Here is a 7470-nt window from a genome sequence, read left to right as displayed (position 1 = left end):
TATGGACGTACCCTAAGACAGTTAATAAGTACAGCATATATAGCAATGCATACAATAGTCCACATAAATTTTTACGCTCACAATGTGGCACTGACTCAGCGAGTTCCATGCCAAACCTTCTCCTAAACTCCTTATAACCTTCATCCTTGAAGTCCTCTTCAACAATTTTTAGCGGCATTCAGCAAAAACAAGGCGGGCCAGTTCATCTTTGCTGCTTGATGCAATGTTGTCCAGGGCCTCCAGGTCCTCTACAAAGACATCATCGAGCTGTCTCAGACAAGAAACAAGTGTAAGTTCTCACTGCTTGTTTTTTAGATTTACACAACCCCAGGTTCCTAACCTCATTACACCTCATCATCAACTGTCACTTCTTAATCATTCATTTACCTGAGCGACGTCTTTTCCGTTCAGCTTGTCTACCAGTAACTCCCCCAAGCAATGATCGTCTTCCTCCTCCAGGGTGGTGGACAACGAGAGGCCACCATGCTCATTGGTGTGTCTCATGAATGGTTGGGCTTTGGGTTCAGGTTCTGGTGTATCCATCAATGGCTGGGCCAAAGGAATCCCCTCGGCTGTTCCCTCATCCTCTTCAGAACTGTTGCTGCTGTAGCACTTTCTCCACACAAGTCCAAAGGTCCACAGGGCTAAAACAAAGTCTGAAGTTCTCAGCGGGGTGGTAAAGGAGTCCATGTTTCCTCTCAGCCTTTCCACAATTTCTGAAACATGTCTTCTTGGTAGAGATTGCCTCCTCTGTCCAGCTTTGGGACTTGTGGGGTGATGGTGCTGCACTCTGATTAGCAGAGGGCATTGGGAGGAGTTCTTAGAGGGTCACACAGCCCTCTTCTGGGTGGTCACCCCATCCCAGAACCTGCTCTGTTTTGGTCAAATCTCCTTTCGGGGCAGTCCTCTGCAGCCAAAACCTATCGCGACTGGTAGAGGGTGGTGGGAGGAGTTCCTAGAGGGGTCACACGAACCACTTCTGGATGGTCACCCAGCCCCAGAATTCCCCTCAATTGGTCTAATCTCCTCTCAGGGTGGTCTCTAGTGGCTGAAGCCCCTCCCGATTGGTAGAAGGCAGTGAGAGGAGTTCTTAGAGGGTCACACAAACCCGGAACTCCCCCTGGCTGGTTAAATCTTCTCTCAGGGCGTTCCTATCGGGGCAAAACCTATCCTGATTGGTATAGTGGAAGGAGTTCTTAGAGGGGTCACATGACACACCTTGCTTCCGGTCATGTGTCTGCCTCGCCCCCAGAAGTAATACCCCCATGGGGTAGGGCTTCTGATGACCGGTGGGCAGGGCTTATTGGGTCAAGGGATGGGGTTAAGTTTTGATTGACAATAGGGCCCTTATACTCCTCGCTCCCGCTACCCAAAATTGGAACACGACAGAGGCAACTATACTACTGGGCAGTATTCGCCGTTGTCCTACTGCTCAGATGCTGTAAGTGAGAGAAGGATCAGGCCCTGTAAAGTAGCCTGGGTTGATTTTTATTACTCAAGCGTTTTTATTACACATCAGGACATCTAGTCATTCTGATGGACATGCAGCCTCTGGACAAGCTCGGTGAGAAGCATGTACATTATACTGCTTGCTCAGGGGTCATTACTATAGTAACAGCCAAGTACTGGCCCAGATCCACAAATACAGCTGAGCTCTAGGCTCTGGGTTGTTCTAAATTATGCTGTCTTGTAACAGCCATTGCTGCACTGGAGATAGCTGTAGCACAACGCACACTGTGTGTGCCAGCTTCTGTTCCCAGCTCACCCCCCATATACTTGGGTGGGAAGCTAGGAGTTGGTGACATACAGCCAGCTACACTGACTGTACACTCTCTATGCTGGTTCTCTGGGTGTTAGGGATTTGCACATGCTGGGGAATTCCTAGCTGCTTCTTAGGGCAGCTTTATGGCTACTTTGCCCTGCTCCACTGCAACGTAGGGCAGCAAAAGGGTGACTTTACAACTAACCCCACCCCTATTGATGCACCTACCCGTGGTTGTTAGGAGTCTGAGTTCAGGTATCCGGGTTTGGAAAACCCACTCACCTGGCATAAAGTTGTCTGATGGCAACAAAAGGCCAAGTATGCCTTTAAACATCAGTCCCCTTGTTTTCAAATATCTATTTGAAACACCATAAAGCTGATAGAGATTTAAGTGCCTAATCAGCACCTCTGCAGGTGGCTATAATGAGTATTTAGGCTTCTACCTGCAGATTTTAGTGCTTAACTTTAGTCACCCAAGGCCTTTGTATTTGTCTTGCCCAAGCCTATGAGTTGCTGAGTGTTCTCAAACTCCCACTGATGTTATTGGGAGATAAGGATGCTCTGCCCTTCAGAGAAGGGGCTCAGCAGATATAACTCATCCTCCAAAGTTAGCTACTATGATCCTTCACCTCCTATCAAAAGGTCACTGAATGGTCAGGTTTCTAGTCTCCATCACCACCTCATTCTCCAGTTTACTGTCCCCTTGGGTGCAGGGCTTGTGAGGATTCACCAGGCAGCAGTTTGCAGAGGAGGGCGAAAGGCAGAGGGAGTCTGGGGTGTTATTGCTTATAGTTCTCAATGGGGAGACAATGTTCCTGTAACAGTTGAATATTGGAAGGAAACCAATAGAGACCCCTGTTGAATTGACACATTCTGCTAATTCAAAAGTGACTCTATTAAGTAATATGGGTTCCCCTAATCTTGTAGTGTTTCCTGTTTTGGTGATTGTTTTCTATACCATATCCAGCAGCTTATTCCCAGTCCATGTTCTCGTATAGTTATTCCCTAGTATTCTGCACTCTGTTTATGTGTATTAAGGGACACTGGACAAATACTGATGACTCTTCACATTTCTTTTTCAGGTGCTGGCCATGTATCTCACAAACAAGGTCGTCTGTAAATAACCCAGCTGCAGATTTTGTATATACTGTGTACATATTTCCTACTAAACTGTTTGAAGTATCTGTTTCAATTGCTCAGAGGCCTGATTTTGTCTTTCAGAGAAATTGGGGCTTCCTCAATGTCCACTGTAACCACGATGCGGGGGCTTCCTCCCTTACCCTTTCTCCATGGAGCTGGACGAAGACCTCCAGCTCAGCACCTCTCTAGGGTCTCTTACCACTCTTCCGCAGTCCCCACAAAGCTAAATCTAATCCCTGTAGTTAGTGACCTGGGGTCTGGTTCTTAATTATATTCTCATCTTTGTTTCTCTGGGCATTCAGTGTTGCTGATGAATTCTGGGTAGTAAGTGCGATGGACTGTGTTCTGGCGAGTTATCCTCCCTCCTGTCTAGCCTGTTTCTGGGTCAGAAGGCTATCTGTGAACAGCGTCTGTTTACTTACAGCCTTAGGCTCGGTGCCTGAGATAGTGTGTGAGGAAGGCATCTCTGCTTTTCTAAGCCAAGTCCCTGTTTGTGTACTGCAAGACTTTAGCGGAGAGGAACCATTGGATTCCCTAGCTTCCCCACTGCACTACAAGGGAACGACTGTCATTGGGTATCTCTGACAGGGTATGTCCTGCTGTGCTCACTGGTCTTGTGGTGTCTCCATATTGGGGACCAGCTCATTTTGTTAATAATTCACATTGGACTAGAGCTGGGTGAAGGCTGATGGGGCAGTTCACTGAGGGGCTCACCAGTTCAACTCCACAATGCAGAGAGGCCTAGAAATGTAGGGCTGGAAGGGTCCTAGAACTATCATCCCATCCAGCACTATACTTCGACCGTCCCTGACAGCTCTTTGTCCATGGGGCAGGCGCACTGTGCTGTAGTAACTTCTCTGCCTGTGCTGTGTCTATGGACCATATATGAGGCTCCTTCCCAGGCTCCAGGGGGCCCTAGCAGCCCGGATGCCGTGTGCTGGGGACAGCGAGGGCCCCACCCATCTCCCTGGTGCTTCTCTGCAAACCTAGGGGTTTATTCCCAATCCAAACACCGAGCCAGGGGAGATCCTGGCCCCCACGCGCTGGGGCAGCAATTGAGGGTCACGGCTGATCACAGCCCCGGTGAGCGGATCGGGTGCCTTTGCTGCAGCCGGCAGCAGCCTCTGGTGCAGCACCAGGCCTGGAATGAGCCCAGGGGTGTGGGGGATTGAGCAGGGAGTAGTGGCAGCAAGGGGAGAGCTCACCCTGGCAGCTGTTCTCACTCACTGAGACCTGGCTTTCCCAGTCCTGGACTCACATCCATCAATGCAGCTGCAGGAGTAATTCCCAGTCACACTGGTGCAGGTGGTTTTGGGTCTGCAGTTTACTCCACTGAGCCCCAGACACTCGTTAATATCTGCTTCCCAGTCTTTATTCAGGCCATATACATTGGCCCAACTGGACAGTCTCTATGCAAAAGACTAAATGGACACAAATCTGACATCAGGAATTATAACATTCAAAAACCAATAGGAGAACACTTCAATCTCCCTGGTCACTCAATAACAGCCCTAAAAGTGGCAATTCTTCAACAACAACAAAAAACTTCAAAAACAGACTCCAACGTGAAACTGCAAAACTAGAATTAATTTGCAAACTGGACACCATCAAATTAGGCCTGAATAAAGACTGGGAGTGGTTGGGTCATTACAAAACCTAATTTCCCTCATACTAATTTGCCCCTACTGTTACTCACACCTTCTTGTCAACTGTTTGAAATGGGCCACTCTTATTACCACTACAAAGTGATTTTCCTCCTTGGTGTCCTATTGTTAATTGAATTGACTGGCCTCCCACTTGGTAAGGCAACTCCCATCTTTTCATATGTTGTGTATTTATACCTGCTACTGTATTTTCCACTCCATGCATTTGGTGAAGTGGGTTCTAGCCCACAGCTTATGCCCAAATCAATTTGTTAGTCTCTAAGCTGCCACAAGGACTCCTAGTTATTTTTTGCTGATACAAACTAACATGGCTACCACTCTGAAACCTTTCCAGTTCTGAAGATTCTGGATTTCCTTTCTGTTGGTAAACTGTATGGTCAATTGCTTGACCACACTTTGGTTCGTTATGCAATATGCCCAAGACACCAAATAACCAATAACGGTCTGGTTTATTGCTAATACTTAGTAACAGCATATTACAGGAACAAAGGTTCAAAACAACTCTAATCTCCGGGAATATCTCCTGCAGTAGTGCTGAATTCACCTTACAAAGAAGCTGGTGTCAGAGTCAGATCCCTAAAGCTGTCCTTTTATACCCAACCTGTTTACAAGGAAAGAGGTACTGTATGCACCCTCTGAGGCTAATCTGACCTTGTTTTTCCTGGTACCACATGGTACCCCTTAGTTCTTTGTTCTGGACTCAGGAATTCCAGGTACCAAGATGCACCTCCTAGGCTTGTCCCGTATATATTGTCCTTATCTTTCGGACATTCCAATGAGAGTAACTCCCCGCCTGTTACTACAGTAGAACACTCCCATGTGCTGATCCCGACAGTTGTCCTGGCTAATGCAAGGTGTTATGGGATACTTAGCATAGGTGAATACAACTATAGGAAGATACAGGCCACCATTCCAGGCCATGTAACTGCTAGAGGTGTATAGACAATGGAATGTTATATGTGTTGTTAGAGGGTTTATTCCTTCACTCTACCACTTCCCTGGTCCTTCTCGCATGAACAGAGAGCAACAATACCCAAAGTCCAAAGGTGCAAACAATTCAACGTTTATCGGGGTGAACTTCCAGCAAGCTTAAATTCAAGTTCCTTTTCCTTATTTTTGAATCCCAACTTACTTCCTGTTTGCCCATATTCACAGCTATACCTTAACCAATCATTCTACTAAAATTTACCTAACCAATCCTAACATACTGTAACATGATTAGCTAACCAATTATATCCCACCACTTTAATTAGTTTACACCCAGCCAAATTAATTATACAGCAGACAGAAACAATCACAGAACCAGAGACCATGCAAATAAACATACAAAACAATACAGAAGTGAGGATTTCACAACTACATCTATACAGACGGAAGGGTTTCCCAGCTGTGTCTATTAAGAAACAAGTTCTTTCCAGGCAGAAAACTATCAAATTAAATTTTCTTTCATATCTTCTAGGCTCTTCCCTTTCTCTGGAGGTGATGGATCGGATCACCTTCCTAACAGCCCCCGATTGCCTTATTTCCATATGACTAAACAGGGCCTCAGACTGTCCCAGTGAGAGAAGGCCCTTACACAGATAGAATCAAAATCATTGTCTTTCTTTTTTACCTCTGTAAGTAGCTAAGTGAGATGAATACACCTAAATTCTTAAAGTATAGGCCTTTGCAGACAGGCTTGAATATCTATATCCTAACGTGTTAAGCACATACTATCCATATTAATATAGGTGATTTGAATCATACCTATTGATCATGTAATATATTAGCTCAGCATATATGGGTGAACACCTCAGAAATAGATTTAACCAGACTGATCCATAGTTATTCCCTAGGATTCAGTAGCTGTGAAAGTGGTGAAAAGCCATCTGGGACCCCTCCACGCTCTAGTCTCATACTGAGCCCATCTCAGATGAGCCCATTTCAGCCAGCCTCAGGAATCTGGCTCAGTAAATCTCAGGGTGTTTCAGAGAATCTGGATTGAGGCTCAGTTGGTGCAACGTGAGCACTGGAGGGAGCAGAGGAAATTGCACGTTACACCAATGTAGTGTATGCCTAGGGGAAACTTCTAGCTCAAGGAGACATACTCAGGCTTGCTCTGCAAAAATTGAGCGTGGCTGCGCTTGGGCAAGTAACAGGAGGCTCCTGCCCGACTACAATCCCAACCAATCCACAGGTGCACACTCAGGGCGGCCAGCCTCTCCCACCACCACTTCTTGAAGTGCAGCACCCAAACCTGGACACGGTTCTCCTGCGCTGAGTAGAGTAGAACAGTCACCTCCATCTCTGACCCACCCCACTCCTGGTCATGGTGATCCAGGTGCAGCAGAAGCCGGAGATTGCTGCCAGCACAGCCATGAATGTGGCCCATGGGCCCCTAGCGGCATAGAGCCTGGAGACCAAGGAGTCCTACACCAGCCTCTGGGCTTTGAAGATAGGGAGCCAGAGATGCATGGTGGTGGAGACGGCCTTCCTGTCCACACCACTGTGCCCCATGCTGCCCCCTTCCACGGCATCAAGAAGATCAGCATCATGGCCAAGCCCCGCAGGCCTGGGCATCGGAGCCTCTCCAGGTAGGGCCCAGTGCACATGTGGGGCGCTCCATGGCCTTCCTCCCCATCAGGCTAGGGATCTCCTTGCCCCTGGTCAGTTGTGGGGTGGGGATTATTGGGGACAGAGCTAATTGGAGGAAAGGCTTCATGTCCGTGACCTCCATGACATAATTATAGCCTTAACCATGAGAAAACTCCTACCCCAGAGTATACTGGGCAGTGTCCTTTGCCTCAGTTTCTCCCCTTGTGGTGTGAAAGTCCAACAAATGCTCCTTTAACCTGCCTTTGCCCTTTCCCTCCCCTGCACCCGCTCGCCAAAACTTCCACCTTTTATAGGAGCCCTTTTGCCTCT

The 7470-nt window shown here is 47.4% G+C and overlaps 1 long non-coding RNA gene across 1 annotated transcript; it reads left to right on the top strand.

The window, feature by feature from the left end:
• Positions 1 to 1121: 1121 nt before the first annotated feature.
• Positions 1122 to 2954, top strand: LOC120394873. The gene is made up of 2 exons (XR_005592419.1): positions 1122 to 1441; positions 2845 to 2954. It is a non-coding gene; the product is annotated as an uncharacterized LOC120394873 (long non-coding RNA).
• Positions 2955 to 7470: the final 4516 nt, after the last annotated feature.

Source organism: Mauremys reevesii, unplaced genomic scaffold (genome assembly GCF_016161935.1).
Source record: "Mauremys reevesii isolate NIE-2019 unplaced genomic scaffold, ASM1616193v1 Contig81, whole genome shotgun sequence".
In the NCBI taxonomy this organism is placed as follows: domain Eukaryota; kingdom Metazoa; phylum Chordata; order Testudines; family Geoemydidae; genus Mauremys; species Mauremys reevesii.
Note: the sequence above shows the minus strand (reverse complement) of the source record. Positions and strands in the feature narration are given on the sequence as shown.